At 35.8% G+C, this 21,425-nt stretch overlaps 1 long non-coding RNA gene across 1 annotated transcript in view; it reads left to right on the forward strand.

The window, feature by feature from the left end:
* Positions 1 to 21,425, forward strand: part of LOC116503680 — a 51,634-nt gene that overhangs the window by 2,523 nt on the left and 27,686 nt on the right. Inside the window, exon 2 of the long non-coding RNA XR_004254729.1 lies at positions 595 to 731. This is a non-coding gene — a long non-coding RNA (uncharacterized LOC116503680). The remainder of the gene's footprint in view (positions 1 to 594; positions 732 to 21,425) is intronic.

Here is a 21,425-nt window from a genome sequence, read left to right on the forward strand (position 1 = left end):
CTTTCTCAATTATCCTGTGTGCAATACAGTAACCTGTAAGAAATAACTGCCCCAAAGGACATTAGGACAGAGAATGCTTTATCTTCTTTTTGACTGGCTTTCTGTGAACCTATAAATGGCTGGGTCTTTACTGATATCAAAGGAGCTCTCAGTCTGAAGAATCTTTAACAGTTTGAGGAGAAAGAAAGGCCAAAATCAGCCATTAGCGCTCACCCTCAGGCATGGAAAACACTCAACTTTGCATATTTTGGATGTTACTATATCCAGAAAACTGCAGATAACTTCCTGTCCTGGACAAACCATATTTGGAAATCCTGAATATCCTATTGGAGTGCTTCAGTTGGCTTATTCTGGAGGAGAGGGAAACAAAATATTTGGAGGGCAAACAGGAATGTAAATGATATTTTGCATTGCATTTTATATAGATTGGCCATTAGAGTATCAATTAAATCCACTAATATTTAAAACAGTAGTATACAATGCTTTTTTTAAAAAAAAGTAGTGACTAAACATTTTAAAACAGCAGCAACATTTATGCAATAATAGTAACCCCTTCCCTTTCCCCTTTTTCCTTTCCATTTTTTCCAAAACCAGTTTGACAAGGCCAAATCAATCAAACAAAAAAACATGTACACCTTTGCTTTTTGTGCCTTGAAGAGTAAGCTGCATGACTTCATTTCACTTCTGATTGAAAATCAACCCATTTCAGTTCATTGACATGAAGGAAATCAGTGAGTAGTGGATTAATTTCCTATTTTACTGCATTAAATTTCCCATATTCTTGCTTCATGTGGTCCATGTTGTGACTGTTACTTTGGATTTTCTTTTCTTACAACATCAGCATTTACACATCCTGAAAACATTAACCTAGACATCTCATAAATACCATAAACTCCAATAGATCCTCAGATCTTCCTCAGTAGCATATTTGGCTGCCATTTGACTTGAAGGTCCATCACTTGGTTCTGTGTTGCCAATCACTTTGTTATTTTCTATCTTTTGTAAAATACAGAAGTGTTTTTGCCTTTTGCTGTATAGTATATTGTAAAGTGATTCGTGCACAATATAGATTCCTGTTTGCTTTAGCTAGGATGACTTGGGTGAGCCTGCTGGGAATATATTCTACCAGCATACACTTAGGGCATTCAACACTCATATCTGCCAGAAACATACATACAAACACATTCTGATGTGATGAGGCACTGAAATAGGATTTGAAGAGATTTCTTTTAAATACAATAATTTAATGATTATATTAAAACAATTTATTGCACTGCCAGTTTATTTACTGTATACAGTATATTTAAGGTGACCAGATGTTCAGATTGGTAAAGAGGGACACCTTTGACTGGGGGGGGGCATTGAAAAAAGTGACTGATGACCATTTTTCACACTTAGTGACCATTTTCACACTTAGCGACCGTTGCAGCATCCTCATGGTCACATGATCAGAATTTTGATGTTTGGCAACAGTTACAATTTATATTTGTAAATTGTAGTTATATTGAAATAAAAAAATATTACAATACTATTTTTGCGTTGTATGAAAAATTTTGTTGCTCCGTATAAAATTTTTAATTTTTAAGCCCCCACCCCCAGTCAAAGGTGTTCCTCTTTACTGAAAATCTGGTCACCTTGCTTTTTAGGATGCTGTCTAGATTTGCCATAGCTTTCCTCCCCAGGAGCAAGCGTCTTTTAAGTCCTTGGAATTGGGTATGTCTAGTTTAATGAAAAGAAGCACCGAGGTATTGTATTGTGGTTGCTGCAATTAATATACTTAATAACTCCATTTTTATTCTTTATTTTTTAATAATAATAATAATTATTATTATTTTAATAATAATTTTCATAACAGTTGCTCCTGTTTTTGTAATTACTGTTTTATATTATTATTTCAGTGGATTGTTGTCACCCCTGAGAGTCATTTCTATTGAGATGTACAAATTTGAACAATAAATGTATTTATTTTCATATTTAAGGAAAGGCATCATCTATAAACTAAGCAAAGGTGTAGCTTCCAAGATGTGCCCTTGGGATCTTGAAGTTGGTGGGAATCTACTCAGAGATTAATTGAGGAAAGCTTAATAACAGGGAGTTCTTAACTTAAATCCACACAGAATAAAACTATTTTAATAAATCCTATACACAATAAATAAAATATTATTTTAAAATACATTAAAATATAAAAGAAAAAAACCCACTTACCAGCAGGCTTGCACTCCAAGTAAACCCAGAATGATGTAGATGTTAATACAAAGAACTGAGCAAATTGAAATGGTGAAATTACTCAGGGAAATGTTGTTTTGTCTATTTATCCCCTTCCCTTGTTTATTGTAAGCCGCCTGGAGTCCTTCGGGAGTGGGTGGCATACAAGACCATGGAACAATCTCCCCGTGGAGATCCGCACCCTCACCACCGTCCAGGCCTTCCGCACGGCCCTCAAGATCTGGCTATCCCGTCAGGCCTGGGGATAGGACTTTACTCTCTCCCCGCCCGAATGCTGAGTGAATGTTGTGCTTTTATTGTTAATTATTTTTTACTCACATTTTCTTTTATGTCTTGTCTTGCACTCCCCTCCCTCATTATTGTAAGCCTCCCTGAGTCCCCTCAGGGAAAAGGGCGGCCTATAAGTGTTCAATAAAAAACTAAAAAAGACCAATAAACAACAACAACAACAAATATTTTTCAAAGGAACTATGCCACCATTTTTCGGAGCAGTCCTCCAACCTCCGTGCTCCTCCTCTCCGGAAAATCCAGGAAGTAACAGTCACTTCCCTCTGTAGCCATTTCCTGCAGCTCTATGGTACTAGATCATTTTTTCTTATAAAATGAGGTAAAAGCGGCGCGGGGGGGGGGAAGGTCCGTTTTGTTGCTTTAACGTTTTAATATCTTCAATGAAGGTACTGAGACAGAGAGAGGGATTAGACAGGGTGTCTTTTGTCTTGCCCCGGTTAGGATTTCGTAAGCAAATTCACTGGGCTGTCAACATGAAGCCAGAAAATCGGGACTTTTTAAAAACGCGGCGGGAAACGGGACAAATTGTTATAAAGCGTGATTGTCACGCTGAAATCGGGACGTCTGGTCACTTTAAGTATATTATCTGCATTATCAATAGTATTAATATTTAGTTATTTAAATAACTGAACTGCATGCATCCATTGATAGACAAAATAATACAAAATATTTAGGTCTTGCCATTAAGCTATCAATTTATGAAATAAAAAGAAGGAAAAAGATGTAAGAAAAAATAATTCTAGTTCCTATTTAAGTTTCCTTTCATCAGAATCATTGATGTTCATGTTTTTAAATGAACTCATACTTTTCTTAACTTGGATTTTTGAAGGTAATATTACATTGGATTTTGAACCCACATGCCAGCGGCCATACTGCAAAAAACAGATAGGGCCAGGATAAAGAAATAGAAGTATATATTTAATAATATGTATTTATTGCTGTTCTAGAATCTGTTTTAACAGTAATTAATTGCTATGGGATGGCAACTTAGAGAAAGGTTTTGTAGGGTTGTACTCCTGGCATTGGGATTATATAGTACCTTGGAGGCCTCAGGTTGTGGATCATGATTGCAGAGTTTTTTTTTTCATAAACATATGAAATCATCAACAACACATTTTATTTTATTGTACGCGTTGATTTTAGTTGAGTGAAGTGTAAATGTGATTTGCTTCAATAAGTATTGAAATTCATTGTAGGAACACTTGCTTTTAGGGCATCTGGGAAATCAATTACATCTTCCATAATTTGGCTTTCACAGCCCTTTGTAGTACAATCATTCTCATGCATAAACTAGTGCAACCATCCATCTTTCTCTTGCTGAACTTTCAGTTCCTGTTAAAATGCAGCAGTTAACATTATCCTTTTTGCTAATTAAACCAAGACTATCATGTAATTATCTTGTGAAATGTTTCTGTCCATTGATGTCCAACATAGTTTCATTATATTTTACAGTTAACTTTAGTGTAATTTCTGCTATTTTGTTTCTTATTAAAACTTCATTTTAAAAGATGTACATTTTAAAAGTCTCTTACTGTTCCATCTATGCTGATGGTTTCTGCCTGGGTATGTTTTATCAGTTTTCATTATTCAAAAAGCCCTATTTCCACTAAGATGTTTTCTCCTCGCTTGATAATCCTAAAATAGCCATAAAATATCATGAATCTATGGCTCTCTCCTTTATGTTGTTCTTTTTGTGTCTCACCCTTATCTAATTTCATATTTTAAATTCTGAATAGGGCTATGGCTGGATGTGTATTCAATTAATTTCTACAATTGACATTTTATAAATAATAAAAATGACACCTGTGAAGTTCCCAGATAAAAAACTGCTTTAGGCCTTTTAAAAAAAACCCTCACAACAGGCTCATTTCCTTCTGGCATAATGGTTCTTTAGCATAGTCAGTGATGGATGCTAACAACCAGAGCTATCAGCCTTTCCTGTAACTGTTTCCAATATCATGGCTGATAACTTTCAGCCACATGGCCCAGATAAAGCTTCAGATGGCACCTGGCATTGTGGTTGCACACAGTTTATCACTGTAATATCAGTGTAGTGTAATATCTTAGTACTCCCAAATGCTGTCTCCTGAGATCTCGTACTAATATTTTATTCTAAAGAAATAAGCATCTTGATAATTTTCATATAAAAAATTGGAAATGCCTTCCTTTCTACTCCCCTACACACATTAAATTAAATTCACAAATTTTAAGAAATATTGCTTAGAAGATTAGTCATTTTGTAATGGATTCCCGCAATTATTTCTTAGTAAGATATTTAGAAAGACTTTTATATCAAGGTGAAACCAGAATACAGAAAAACCCTTTCAAAATTACATAGCATAAACATTAATATAAGTTGCATTCCAAAGTGTTTCAAAACTGTTATGTTCTAATTATCTAAAATAGGACTACTGTGCTAACAAATCAAGAAATCATGAGGATTACATATAGTCATTATAGATTGGATTAGATGTCACAAATGTTAGAAACTTAAAATTAATCCTCTTGCTGAGATGAATTCAGCATGGGAATATTGTTTAATATTTCTAGCTTGCATTTTTCACTACTCTTATTGTAGATATTATTTTGACTCTTGCTTCTAACAACCAGAAGTTACCTAAATACTGGGAACCTGTGTTTTTTCCCCTGTGTTTTGAGCCAGAATGATAAATAAATCTGTTGCAATAGTATTTGCCGTAATCACCCTCAGCTTTGTTTGCATAGATCTTGTTTTGTTGTCCTAGTTTGATATTGATCTTTTTTCAAATGTTGATTGTTTTGTATTTTCATTGATGAACACTCTGATTGGGGGTTGCCCTATAAATTCTATAAATAAAAACCCATAATCATTTATAACTTCTGGTTTCAATTCAAATTATTTCTGGTTTTCTAAAGCAAGGTGTCTAGAGGGCTCAAAGACCATTTTATGTCACCTTTTAAGGAAAGAACATTTATCTACCTTCCCCTTTCATACTAAAAACTGATCTGATTTGCTCTATTAAAATGTGGAGTTTGTATGTTTATTATTGCATTTTATGTCAGCAGACTACAATTAGGCAAAGAACAGTAATGTTCAAAATAGAACGGTTCAAAGAAATATTAAGTTTTATCAAGGTTAGAGTCTGTTATTTGCACTGAGAACTTAATTTTAACTCTAGACAGATTTGCATCTTATTACTTGGCTTAAGAACCAATTAAAACAACTGTTATGAAAAAAATGCTTTGTGGTACACAAAAGATTAACGTTGTGTTTGTGACAAACTTTTTCATTATCCATTGAAAGGGACTCTAGTCCAATAACCTGAAGCCACCTTAGCATATCCCTAAAATGCAACAATACTATTTTGACTATTCTGCAGTAATTACTTGGCTATCAGCCTGGAAGATAAATGTTATGAAATCTATTGGTGGAAGATTGAAATGAGAGAAAAATCCATGTGTACATTTTTCCCCCAGTGGTTCGTTAAGCATGGTTGGACTTGATTTTACTTGGAGACCACTAGAAAATCCCAGGGCTGTAAACTACTCTCTACTATAGGAAACATATTTTTAAAAAAATGTAGAACAAGGCAGTGGCAAATCTCTTTGTTTTCATTGCCACAAAAGCAACACGAACATGTCCATCAGCTCACCAGGAATCCGGCATAGCTGAAATAAGACTTTACTTTAAAATTATGCCAATTTGGAAACTGCAGGAAAAAATAAAACTAACAAACACCAAGTTAATTTTTGGAGGCAATTCAGTTTTGTTCATCAACTTGTAGAATTTTGGAGAAAAAATAGTCTTTATGATTTAACTGTAACTACCCAATTATTGTATTATAGAGATAGCAAGCTCATTTTGGGAACATATTTCACCTTGGCAACTAGAATGAATATTTACTCATTCATCTTTAAGTTTGTCCCAGAGCATTAAGTTTTGATTTGCAAAAGCTATAAATAAAAGCTATTTTTCCATTTGCAAGGTCTGTTTATTTCAGCCAAACCAGTTCTGTTGCCTTCTTTCATTCTGAATCATTGATAAGGAAGTTAATTGCCAGTGCAAAGAAAACTTTTCTCTCTTATTTTAATAAAAATGTGTAAAATGTTTCTAATTCAAAATATGTTTACCTCTAAACAGTTTTTTTTATGTTCAAAAGGGGTTGTTACCAGGTGTTCCATCTCTGTTGTAACTGTTTGGAGCAGCTATTTATTTCATCCTTTGGTCTTTGAAAAAAAGAAGAAGTTAAGACAGTTGTTCTGAATTTGGAATAAAGCCTTTTGAATAGGAACAATCAGATTTGGACATGAGAGTCAACTTCCAGTTAAATTCCTCTGCTGTAGTTTTCCTTCCAAGATTTTTAGGGTTCACTGATGAATTAGTTCCATGTCATTAATTAAAAAGTAGTTTCAAAAACCATTTGGCATAACACTAGATTATACAACTGCATCATTTTTGTGGCCAAACACCTTCTATAATATTAAGTACTAATTTGCTTAGTTCTATAGTTTTAATTGGAAACTTCTCTCTGTAGTCTATTGCCTTTATTTATTATTTTAGCTTCTAAATTTCTCACGCATGAATGGCATTGGATGGCTCTAGCAAGTTAAGGAGATAACTTTGAAGGAAATAAGCAAAGAAAGATGTATTCCTTAAGCCCTGGAAACAAAGATAGTATTCTGAGGAAACCCATACAAGGGTCTGCCTGATTCACATGAATATAAGGGGGAGAGGAGGTAAAACACAATCAAGCTTGCAAGATTTTGTTACTTTGACCTATCACAGTAAAGTTTAGTTCTAGTCTTCTCATCTTCCTGTATAGTCTGTTTCTTAATCTGGTCTACCTTGTAATAATCCAATAGTGCTTTCTTTGGTATGGTTTACTCTTTTACTGATGAATTTTCACTGAATCATTGTAAGTTCCCTGCAGTGAGTATAAAAAGCTTTAATTTCAGGTTCTATTTCATTATTCTAATATAAAATAGAGATGTTAGCATCCCCACCACCAATACGCCAGTTCCTTTCCAAACAGAAAACATAGGTAATCTTCAACTTACAATCACAATTGGGACCAGAATTTCAGTTGCTAAGCAATGTGGTTGTTAAGTAACCTATCACATGATCAGACCAATTTTATAATAATTTTATACTGCATTCTTTAGTGAATCATTAAGTGAACCCAACTTCTCCAATTGACTTTACTTGTCAGAAGCCTATTGCGAAGGTCGCAAATCCTTACCACATGACCACAAAACATTGCAACCATTGTAAATGTAAGCCAGTTGTCAAGTTGCGATCATGTAATCATGGAGTAGTGTGACAGTCATAGCTTCAAGAATGGGTCATACCACTTTTTCTGAGTCAGTTTTGACTCTAAACTATCATTAAACAAATGGTCATAAATCAGAGACCACCTTAAGAAGATGGCAATATTCCCCACCATAGTAAATTTTATCTAAAATATCAGAGACAGAAAAATATCTGTTTTCTGTTTGGAAAGGAACTGGCATAGTGGTGCTAGGGATGCTGTAGTGTTTGTCTTGTTTAAGGATGTCCTGCAGACACACTGGAGGAAGAGAATTTTGCCCTAAGGTATGATTTGGTGAGAGTTTTGTTATGAAAGTTGCAAAGTCACTTGTATGATTTAGGTGGCTATAGAAGTTGAGTAAAATAAAATGAATAAAATGGCTAGTACAGAAGGCACACACCACAGTGACAAACAGTTGTTAATATGAAGTTAGCTTTTTCAAATCCTTGCATATTTGAGAAAAGGTGTGTGTGTGTGTGTGTGTGTTGGCATTGTTATAATTTGTATCTATTCTTTAAAGGCTTTCCATTCGTCCCTTGAGGCTTCTGACAATAGGAGATAACAGATGTATTATATAGCAAGTCACCAGCGAGCTTTCTCTTACTATTTCATTACCTCTGACAATTCACATTTTTAAGGGGGAAAACTTGTGATGATAGGATGCTGCCTATTCGCATGAGTAAAGTTGTATTTACCAATGGTCAGTGAAGAGAAGTGACCACATGCTTGTATGTATAAGTGCTGTCTACTTCAAACAGATACAACTGATTTCCTCATTTAGTCAATTTAAGTCCAACAGCTATTGTGTCCTTTAAGTAACTTCTTTTTTCCTATCTATATCTTATTGTAGAAATGTGCAATAATATAAGAATAAAGTTGAGCGAGAGCTGATATCCAAAAATGTTATCATGCTTTCAGACATCAGGCAAAATAGCCTTATTTTCCAACATAGTGTCCAAGTATTAGGAGGAAAGTAACATTTTCCTGTAAGTGGGTGCCAGAACTATGCTTATGAAAAGGTTAATGATACCTAAGTCAATTCTGAATCGTATGCAGAATTTAGAATTGTATTCTACAATGATTTCTATATTTATTTTACTTAATAAATTTGTGGCAGTTTACATTACAAACATAAATTCATCAAAATAAAAATTCTGTATATATGCATCTGTAGTGTCACCTAATTCATCATAAACTATTAGGCTTTAGATGCCTTGGGGAAAACCTTTTTCTTCAGGGCTGTTGTGGTCCGCCACTGGTTTGTGGAGGTGGCAGCAGAGTTGGACAGTGAGGAGGTTGGGGAGGAGCATGGGCCAGTCCTGGAGTCTGGGGAAGGCTCACGTGAGGGTTTTGCATCGGAGGCAGAGGCGGGGCCAGGGCCATCTGGGAGCTATGTGCTGCCTCCGAAGCCTGCAGACATCAGCGAGGCAGAGGAACACCGGGAGCCTGTTCCCAGTGCACACATGTGCAGAGCTGCCAGAAGGCAAGAACAGTTAAGACAAAGGGGATGACTTGGGAGTAAGGCTTGGAGATGATTGGTTCCTCCCATAAGACATAAAGGAGGAGCAAAGGCATGTGAGCCTTTGCAGGAAGCAACTTTGTTCGTTCTGGTCAGTTTCAAGTTTGAAGCTCCGTTTTGACTCTATGCTCCATGTGGCCTTGAAAAGCCACTTGACAATTAGGTCTTGGCAGCGTTTTAAGGGAGATAAAGGTGGGCGCTTATCAGCCTTATCCTGAAAGACTTGGGCAGACTTCTGTCGGACTCTTTACAAACTATTTGTGACTCATTATGGGCTGTGAATGAACATAATTCACAGCCGTTGAAATAAAGAGGGTTTGGGGGACTAAGCGTGTGCTTTTTACTCTCTCATAAAGCATACAAGGGCCTTTCTAAAAAATGCCAAAGTAGATGCAACCCAAATATCTGGGGGTGATGACAGTAGAGGTTCTACAACAGAGAAGCACTGATTTCAGCCCTCCCTTCCCCTCACCCCATGACTGAGACAGCTTAAGTTTCTCCACTTCAGATAAGTACACTAGACAGATACTTTTAATCTGCAGCACCCAAAGGTTCTTACATGCAGGGGTGAAATTCAGCAGGTTCTTACAGCTTCTGGCAAATACCACCTCTGGCTGGCCCCAGCGTGGGTTGGGAATGGAGATTTTGCAGTATCCTTTCCCTGCCACGCCCACACAACCAGTAGTAAAAAAAATTGAATTTCACCACCGCCTACATGCTAAAGTAAGCAGGGTTTTAAAAGTTAAAATTAGCTCCTTTGGTTACACACAAAAATCTATTGGCACTCAAAGCTGCGCCACAACAGCAATTTTATATAGCTATACTAGCTTTCACCTGCCAATGTGCTGGCTGTTGCCTTTTGCCATTAACTACAGAATATCTTCCGAATGGTCTTCAGGCAGGCCTCGTTCTTCTGGGTGGTGATAAAAGCATTGGGCACTATCATGGCTTTCCACCACAACTTTAACCTTAGACTGTCTACTGTCGATCTTATCCCATTCCTAAGAGGTCTGTAAGGGGTGTGCATAAGCACACCAATGTGCCTATGGTCCCTGTCCTAATGTTTCTTTTTATTTGTATCCATTTCATGTATCCAAAATCATATTTATGCTTATATGTGTTGTACAATACATGCTTGATGAAATAAATAAATAAATTAAATAAATAAATAAATAAATAAATAAATAATAAATTAAGACTGCAACTGGTGCACTATGCCAAACTAGGCAAAGTCTCCCTTCCATCTATGTATCCTAGAGCTAAAGTTCTGAAAACCCAAGTACAACCTGTAGGTGGCCCTGAATTATAGATGTTACACAAGTGTTTGAAATGAATTATATTTTAGTGTTGTGCAAGGGATCCTGGTAGCATGGTGGTTAGAATGCACTACTGTAGACTACTTCTGCTGACTGCTGGCTGACAGCAGTTCGAATCTCACTTGGTCAAGATTGACTCTGCTTTCCATCCTTCCGAGGTGGGTAAAATGGGGACCCAGATTGTTGGGGGCAATAAGCTTACTCTGTAAATTTCTTAGAGAGAACTAAACACTGTGAAGCGGTTTATAGGTCTAAGTGCTATATCTATCTTACTTGATCTTATGAAAAATAATACCGTACACAGATTTGGACTGAGATTGGACCATTTCCCTGCCAATGTAACAAGAATGAACCATATGTTCCAAGATAAATAAGACTATAAAATAACAGACCAGTTTCCTGACAGCCACAGAATCTTATTGAGCAAGTGCACTGGATGGTAGTGAACATTGACCTCTGATAGGTAACACCTCCTTTACCTTTAGAAATTTACTGCTGATATGCTTTGGTGCCTGTAAATACCCACATGCTGCCACTGAGTGACTTTTGTCTCACATATAAGAATCATTCTTCCTTTCTGAATGCTCATTTATTACTTACTGTATGGTTTCATTAGAGGGGTTATTTGTTTTTCCCTATAGGGAAATATTCTTTTATGTTCTGGATTTGAAGGAAATTACTCTGGTTTGGTTGTATAAATATATATGTGGCTCTCAACTGTCTTCTGCCTATGAAAATAAGGTTAAACAACAGGAAACTGGCATCATCTCCTGGGTGTCTTTTCTCCTCTGGGTTTGAAATATGAAATGGTAAATTATAATAATAATAGTATAATTGATGCTCAGCACTGTCTGCATATATAACCAGATTATTGCAAAGGAGTTTGGACTGGACAAATTAACGGGAAAATAGTCAAAACTGAAAGAATCAAAATGCCTATGGAAATAATATCTAAAGTCTGGATGAAGAAGGTCACTACAAATATCTGTGGATCCTTGAACCTCAAGCACCTTGAAGACAAGAAGAAAGTTAGTAGTGGGTACATCAGAAGAGTGAGGAAGATCTTAAAATCCAAGCTCTATGACAGAAATACCATCAAGGCTATTAGCACTTGAGTAATTCCAGTCAAAAGATAGCTTTATGTGGAATAGCTTACATCCTTGGATGATACCTTTAACACTATCAAACATCAGCCATATGCCTATCCCAGATCCTTGGGAAGATAAATAGGTGGATAAAAATGGGAAATCCAGCTTGAACATCTAAGTAATCACAATGAGCTATAATTATATTAATAATACCCAAGCAGTTCTTTAAAAATCTCCAATGAAATAAAATATCGAATTGTAGTAAGGATGTTTTAATTATGAACTCATCAAATGTACTTTTTATTTGATCAAATTTATTGAGCACATTTTTATTTTCTAGTTTTACATCACCTTGAAGCTCTTCTGTTTCTACCTAATAATGGTGAATGCCAGAAATATTCACTCCCTTGATTGATTCAATTGACCTTAGTTTAGGAATTTTTAAGTGCAGATTTAAACCATCAATTTGTGTTTTAAAATAATTAATTAACAATTAAATTAGGTAGATCAATGTTTCAAATGGTTCAAAAAAATCCTGTAATAATAAGAGAAATAACAACAATTACATACTTTTACCAAGATGTGATATGAAACCAATAAATACAAATAAAATTATCTCATGGCCCAGTAAATAAACAGTAAACACTAAAACAACCAATGCAATGGTATGTTAAAAATTAAGAACAATAATTTTTAAAAGATGTTACCAGTACATTGTATAAGATTAGGGTGGAGAAAGTAGACCTTACATTAATTTTCTATTTAAATAAAATATTTTTAAAACCTTTTTAACCTGGTCAAATTTTCACAAAGAGTGAAAGGGGGATAATTCCAGAATCGCAAGGCTAAGGCAATGTTTCTCAAACTTAGCCACTAAGGTCCTCTGATTTGACCTCTGATTGGAAAATTCTGGGAGTTGAAATCCATACATCTTAAAAGTGGCCAAGGTTGAAAAATACAGGTCTAGAGACCGAAACCTGTAAATTTTGACCCTGGAGCAAGGAATCCAAGGAAGACACATCTTAGAGGAACGTCAAAAGTGGGTTGTAGGGGAAAATAAATTAAAGTTGTTATAGCACTGCAAACCTTGTGATCAGAGGCCTTTAAACAAGCAGCTGTGATTTGAACAAAACCCTGGTTTGAATGGGGAGTCAGTGAAAAATCCAGGCCACATGAGACTAACATACAAATAACACTATTTTGAACTAACTGAAAACGCCCACCGGAAGACTTAAATGATAATCTAGACATAAGAGAACCATGATAGGGATCAATAATACTTCATCAGGAAGTTAACACTGACAAACCTAGTGGTAAAATCAATAAATAGGCAGTGAAAGTAAGCAGTCTGAAGACCTGCAGACAAATGACAGGAATCTCCCGGAGCAGGAAGAGCCAAGGTGGCGCAGTGGTTAAATGCAGCACTGCAGGCTACTGCTAGATCAGCAGGTCAGCGGTTCAAATCTCACCGGCTCAGGGTTGACTCAGCCTTCCATCCTTCCGAGGTGGGTAAAATGAGGACCCAGATTGTTGGGGGCAATATGCTGACTCTCTGTAAACCGCTTAGAGAGACCTGAAAGGCCTATGAAGCGGTATATAAGTCTACTGCTATTGCTATTGCTATCTCAGCAGAGGATGGGAAAGATGAGCAGACTGAATATAGCAAACTCATTCTTGTCCACTTTTAAGTTAAAGCAGTGGTCCAAGAAGAAGGCATCCCATCACACAACTGACCATGAAGAGCCACAGAAGATCAATGGACTTGAATATCATCAGTTTAATAATAATGTTGAAAGCCCTGATAATGGATCAAGGCACCCATATAAAGGGAAGTATATCAAGAATAAACAAATAAATGAATAGGATCCAAGACTAATGTCTGGCAGACACCACTGTAAGAGGAAATTTCTGTGACAGAGATCCATCATGCAATACTGCAAAAGAACAATAAGACAAAAATTCAAAGCAAACAAGGATATGATGCCCAAAGACTATATCTAGACAATAATGAATAGTCCAGTGTGTCAAATCACACTGGGAATGTGGGAAATGAGCCTTAAACATTTGAAAAATTATACCGGCTACCCCATTGTATGTAGAAGGAAAAATTTTGATATGTGATCATACCAACAAATAGTGCATGCAAGAAAAAAAATGAGGCCGATGGTGACTCATCTTGGGGTCATACGGGGGCTTCGAATATCAGATAGAACCTTGTCACACTAAGTTACACCATAAAAATGAGCATTACAAAGTTTAATTTTTTTTTTTTTGAAAAAAGCATGTTGCTTTCAGATTCAAAAAGGGCAACACCAATGCAAGAATATCTTGGCATCTTATTTAAGTTTCCAAAATCCCATTGATTCAGATTTAACAGGCTTTCAGAAGACTCACCGAGAGAGGGCAACTCTCTAAAGGATTTTAGACAAAAAGGGAAGCAGAGTCACAGGCCAGTAACAAAGCCAAAAACAGATCCTGAACAGGTTTCTTCTAAAAAGGACGCAGAACAGGGTATTTTAAAAATCTGGAAAACTATACTGGATAATATAGAAAGAGAAAGAGGGTAGAAGACTAGGATCAAGGAAGGAAGGGATCAGCTGAGGAAGTAATATAAGGAAAGTTCTCCACAATTTGTCAAATGTGGTAATCTAAAATGGGGTGGATTCAAAACAAGAAGAAAAAAAATGAGCAATGTTCACCACTTTGATACAGAGAAGCTGCAAGAGAGAAGCAGACAATATATTCTCCAGTGCAATGGTAAAGAATCCTGCATTGGAACTGATGGATATCCTGAAAAAAAATCTTATTTCCTCTTGCAGATGGTGAAAGTTATTAGCCAGAGATGTCCACAGCATGAGAGTAAGAATCTTCCCCAGGGATCTTTCTAGCTATCCAAACAGGGCCCACTCTCTCCTCAGGGTTGCAGGCATCCAAGATTACAAAGATTTGGCTCTCAGCACACATCTGCAGCCCGGAGCAACCCAATCCAAAGCAATCTCTGTAGAATGAATAACCATTTCCTTTTGAATTTTGGAAGAATGAAAGCACTTTGGCTCTTAGACAGAATGAGAAATTGTTAGCTATGCACTTCCAGGGGAAAAAAAGCTGAGATGAAGAATTAACAGTAGTCTGAATTCTTGTATGTGCCCTTTGGCACACAACTGAACAAATAAAACCAAGTTCTGCTGGTATCAAAAATAGAATATGTAACAAAAATAAGATAATGTTTTCATGGAAACGGTTAGATGAACTGGGGGCAAATCACTTACTCTTTTCAATCTTATTCTGGGAGAAGAATGTATCTCTAAAATCAAGGAAAAAGAAAGGAAAGGATAATGAAGAATTCCAGCCATGGATGCTACTGTGAGGAGTAACTCAGTCTTTAAATAACACCCTTATATGCCCAAGAGGTAATAATCTACGTTAACAGAATCTGTAAATCTGAAGCTACAGTTCTCTTGCCTTCTCCTTTACACCCTGAGAAACTAGGGAGGGTCCCTTCTGTGCCTCTTGTCCTATCTAGGGCTATGCTGTCTCTTATCTGACCATTACCTAGGCAAGATCTTTTTCACAAACCATTTACACAATTACATGTGTAATTTGTACTGGGTGATTTAAGATTGTATGTGGGCTAGTAGATTATAGATTAGACTGAGATTTAATCCTTCAGTGAAAGCTCACTTTATAAAAAGGTAAACAATTACTACACATTGAAAAAATACATATTAGAAACAAAGATTCAAAATACATTCTGCAAAACATTTTACTTTTTGAAATAACAGGAAGGAATGATAATGATACGGTAATAGCAATGATGATGATTGAGAGAATATTCAGAAATGCAGTACCCTACCTCTACTATAAACATGTCTCCTTTTTGTTATCTCCTTTTTTGAATAAAAGCAATAATTAAAATGACTTCTAGCCTATACTCAGTCTTCTGAGGTCAACCCTCTATGAATATGCTAACAATATTACATCCATTCTTAAAGTGTTCTTGAAAGTCTACAGCAGCTATTACTTGAATAAATCTTAATGTTCTTAAACTTTGAAGAAGTTTTTGAAAAGATAATCCAATGATAATAACTAAGGCAGTTTTGGACAAGAAGGAACCTTACTTTTCCCGAAATTTTTGGCTTGGGGGTGAAATACTTTTTCCCTTTTCCCCATGCAAGCCCCATAGACATTTGGAAGATATCTCTTCAAGTTCATTTATAAAATAAGTAAAAACTGTGGGTGTCTTTGATCTATTCCTCTTAAGTAAACTACAGAAGAGAGAAACATGTTGCTAAGCAACCATTTACAGTAGAATAAAACTTGTGGAAATCGGGAAGGTGGGGGAACTGAGGTGAAGAGAGAATGAATGAGCCAAAAGAATGAAACAGCAATTCAGCAACAAGGGAAATGAAAAATGTGATTAAGAAAACAGTAAGCAAGGAATGCAGATGTAGAAATTTATTACTGATGCAGCTTCAGTCTTTGGTCAAACAGCTCCAGTAAAACACTCAGATTGCAGTTAGTGTAACTTTGTATTTTAAAGGGAACTCAAATTTTATTTTGGACATTTTACAATAGAGTAAGTTATTTTTAATGGTCCATATTTAGCAGGTTGAACTGACAGGAGCAGATTAAGAATCACCTGACCTCACACTCAATATATCAGTTTGTCAAGGTTGACTCAGCTTTCCATCCTTCTGAGGTGGGTAAAATGAGAATCCAGATTGTTGAGGGCAACAGGCTGACTTAGTAAACCGCTTAGAGAGGGCTGTAAAAGCACTATGAAGCAATGTATAAATCTAAGTACTATTGCTGTTTGGTGACTTAGGATCAGAAGCATTAATTTGTTTATTTACTGATTTATTTATTGCACATAAAATGGTACTATCAGTTGTCAGTTCTTTGGATAATACTCCACAGTTTCCTAAAGGAAGCACAATTCCTTTATCATCAGAGAAAAGGAAAGTTTATTTAGCTTCAGTAGTCATCAATATCATCGGTAATAGTCTGATAGCACAGACCTTTATATATTATTTTATAAGACCTTTTCTTATTCTATGGAGCTATTAAGGCACTTTCTAAGAAAAATATGAGTGCAAAACATTTAGTTAGCGGTATTATTTCTTACTGAATTTGAAAGGTTTTAACCCTGAGAAGGAAGGAAGCAATCCACAACAAGCTTCCAAGATCTGCTTTTCCCAAAGTAAATAAAATTGAGCTTGCAAAATAAGTCCAGCATTGTGCCCAAATAATGAGATTTATACATTTTTCTTGTAAAAGTCCTTGGTCTCTGAGCCACTTCCCTCCTTTCGCAATTTTCTCTGCAGTAGACATGAATGTGAAATAAAATAATACGGGAAATTGTTGATTTGATAAAACAGACAGTACCACTGCAGATATGCAAGCAGGGGCAAGGAAATACATTTTTAATGACCTGCTTGATCATACTTTTCCTGGGAAACCCAAAATCCTAACAACTTTGTCATAGTTCACAAAAGGCAACCAGGAACCCTATGTTAATCTGCTAACTTTCTTTTTAGAAAGAGAGTAATGATATATCAACTAAGAGCACTACTGAAAAAAAATGTCTACTACTTTCACTTGTGAAGCAAGTGAAGAAAAGTGGATGGATGATGTCCCTAGAAAAAATGTCAGCATCATACAATATGCTTAATTTTACATGTTAATAAAATAATGTTTAGAATAGTAATTGCAACGTAAGATATCATATGAAGCAGCTGCAATCAATGAAGGATCGCAGCATATAACAAGCATGAATTAAAAAATAGGAAAACAGAAGACAACAATGACTTATGACTGTTTTTCACAGTTATGATCTTTGCAGAATCTCCATGGTTGTGATCAAAATTCATACATTTGCCAACTGACTCATATTTATGACTCGGGGTCATGTAATCATCTTTTGTGACCTGATAAGCAAAGTCAATAGGGAAACCAGATTCACTTAACTGTTACTAACTTAACTGCAGCTATTCATTTAACAAAGAGCCGAGGTGATGCAGTGGTTAGAGTGCAGCACTGCAGGCTACTTCAGCTGACTGCAGTTCTGCAGTTTGGCTGTTCAAATCTCACCGGCTCAAGGTTGACTCAGCCTTCCATCCTTCCGAGGTGGGTAAAATGAGGACCCGGATTGTTGGGGTTAATATGCTGACTCTGTAAACCGCTTAGAGAGGGCTGAAAGCCCTATGAAGCGGTATATAAGTCTAACTGCTATTGCTATTGCTAACTGTGGCAAGAAAGGTTACAAACTGGGACAAAATTCACTTAACAAATGTATCAGTTAACAACAGAAATTTTGTGCTCAATTGTGATCGTAAATTGTGGTTGTATTTCTTGGTTATGTCTGTTTCCTGATATGATTTGCTGTGAAGGTAGATCCTTTAATCGAAATGATTTTAATTTGCAAATGAAGAAGAAAATAGAACAAGAAAATGTATACTGTAAATGGAAAGATTGTCCACTATAGAATTTATTGAATTTATATTCGATGTTACTGGTCAGCTAAAATGAGATTACTAAAGCTTTGTGATGTCTAAAAGAGATATTATGCAATATGCAGAAACACAAACAAAACACTTTTCAAATAGGTATAGTTTTTTCTAAAGCTTACATGCTTGTTTTAGAAGCTGCTCTTAGGCATCTTAGGTATATCAGCAGATAGAAAGGCAGGTCCTCATTTAATAACCACAGTTAGGACCAACAATTCCATTATTAAGCAAAGCCATTGCTAAGTGAATCATCAATGTTATGTTTAATCTTCTGTTTTCTTTTACAACTCTGTGACAGTTATAAATGTGAGGACTGGTCACAACATTACTTTTTTATCACTGTTATAACTGTGGACAATCACTAAACAAGGACTACCCAATTATACCTATGACAGCAGAGACAATTGGGATTAACTTCTATTGGTAGTAACTGTGAGAGGGATCTTGAAATCCTAGTGGACAACCATTTAAATATGAGCCAGCAGTGTGCAGCAGCTGCCAAAAAAGCCAATACAGTTCTAGGCTACATAAACAGAAGGATAGAATCAAGATCACATGAAGTGTTAATACCACTTTATAATGTTTTGGTAAGGCCACACTTGGAATACTGCATCCAGTTTTGGTTGCTACGATGTAAAAAAGATGTGGAGACTTTAGAAAGAGTGCAGAGAATAGCAACAAAGATGATTAGGGTACTGGAGGCTAAAACATATGAAGAACAGTTGCAGGAACTGGGTATGTCTAGTTTAATGAAAAGGACTAGGGGAGACATGAAAGCAGTGTTCCAATAGTTCAGGGGCTGCTACAAAGAAAGAGGGAGTCAACCTATTCTCCAAAGCACCTGAGGGTAGAACAAGAAGCAGTGGGTAGCAACTAATCAAGGGCAGAAGCAACCTAGAACTAAGGAGAAATTTCCTGACAGTTAGAACAATTAATCAGTGGAACAACTTGCCTACAGAAGTTGTGAATGCTCCAACACTGGAAGTTTTTAAGAAGATATTGGATATTTGTCCAAAGTGGTGTAGGGTTTCCTGCCTAAGCAGGGAGTTGGACTAGAAGACATCCAAGGTCCCTTCCAATTCTGTTTTTCTGGTTTTTTTCTAAAGCAACCAACGGGACATTTAGACATGATGCTTAAAAAATAGAATGGCAAATAGAGACCAGGAAAACTGCACCATGATCACCCATTTCAAGAAACTTAAGAATCCAATAAATTGGATAAGAAAGCCAGGACTCCAAACTTTTTATTAAAGTTTATTATTATTATTTATTATTTATTATTTTATTAAAAATATAAAATAAGGACTAATTTTTAAATTGGAAACAACAACAAAATATTATGATCATAGAGCAGAATTAAGATCAAGCATATAGAAGAAAAGTAAAATTGTCAATATATCATTACCAGTATGAACTCCAAGGTCTTCTTGTATCAATTATTGTGCACAATATAATAGCTCCTTATTCTCACATGTCCATTCCCATGAAATGAAGGTACTGGACATGCCTAGACAGCCAGAGAATATGATAGAACATGAAACATTCTTCTCAATCTTAGGGCAATAATTTCCTTGCTTCCAAGAAAAAGGAAGACTTGGGAAAGGAGGGTATCATTTTGACAATATAGGAGAACCAATCTTTGAATGGTAGGGCATTATAATCTTATATGGAAGATACTGCTGCAAGAGCCAGAGAGCTTTTGTAAGCAGATGATTAGTATTATAAACACAGATGGGTTGGGTGATAGATGCCCAAAATGCATAGGAACTCCCTAGATAAACTGCTAAAAGACTGTAACATTTTGGTGCTGTGTCTGCAGTCTTGTATGTTCAGAGCTCCTCCCTTGAATGCTGTGCATGTCCCTAAAGATCACACGTGTAATGTCATTCAATTGTACCTGGCCTTGCACTGTATTTTTCACCACACTTGCTGTTGAATAACCACTCTTTAAAGAAGAGGGCTAGGTCTCTCTTTGTTTGGGATGCCGGAATGCCTGTGGGTACTTTCTTTAATGCCTGCCAACTTCCTTACCCAAATGAATGTTTTACATTTTTGAAAAGTATCCAAAAACTTTCTTAGAAAGCAAAAAACAATTTTAGCTGCTTTCCAGTCCCATTTTTGAAGTTTATCAGCCTTCTTAAAAACAAAGGCCAGTATTGTTAGTCCTAAAGAGAAGCGGTTGATAGCATTCTGATGATTTATTAACATCACTATAGCCACTTTGTGGATGAGTAAGACTCTCAGCAGCCATTTTGTAAGAACGACTGCCATGAATTTCTGAAATCCGAAATTATCTCATTAGCCAGAAAGATTGAGGAGAACCCTAACCAATAGCATCACACATGAGCATTTGAAGTCAACTGTTTTTCCATCACAGCACAGATGCCAAAGAATGACAAAGCTTGACACATAAGTGATGCATACTAGTGGTCAGTTGCAATAAAGTAATTAAAATGGTAACCAACATCTATGTCTAGATTATAGCTAGATATTTCTAACTTCTGCCCATTAACAAGATCGTGAGAGATTGGCGATTGCCTCAAAAGTCTCTTAAAATAATTATATTTTATTTTGGTTTTTCACTTGCCATATTTAGATGGATATGTTTCTTTTTGAAATAAAAATCAAACTTTTAAAGACAGAGTTTTTCAAGAGATTTAGTTTTAATTATTTTATTCTTTTGGGAAGTACTGTACTTTTCTCTCCTAACTAAAAAAATGCAAACCTGTGATAGTTTAAAACAGGTTAGAGTATTAAGATACACATAAACAGAATGTACACAATCATTTCACTATTATATTTGTACACTGAGATCTAGAAACATTTCCTTATTAGATTTATTTGAAAGAAGCAGGTAAGATTTTCCTCTTGGACTGTGGAAACACTTTTTCACAAAATATCTTCCTATTCTTTTTCCAATCCATTTACCTAATTATTAAAGTTCCTCCTTTTGACAGAAAGTAACTGGTAAGATTTATCTTTGTTTAGAAGTATTCCAAAATCATAAAATATCTTTCAAACTTTTTTTTAATCAGTGTCTATTTTCAAAGTAGATTAATAAAAGTAAAAGCATGCTGTATTTATATATCCCCAAGAACAACATCCTCGCACTTAAATTTTCTTCAAAATTCTGTATTTCTTTCCAGAGCTATTATTTAAAAACACAAATAATTAATTTATGGCTGTCATGACAA

This window comes from Thamnophis elegans, chromosome 2, assembly GCF_009769535.1.
Source record: "Thamnophis elegans isolate rThaEle1 chromosome 2, rThaEle1.pri, whole genome shotgun sequence".
Classification (NCBI taxonomy): domain Eukaryota; kingdom Metazoa; phylum Chordata; class Lepidosauria; order Squamata; family Colubridae; genus Thamnophis; species Thamnophis elegans.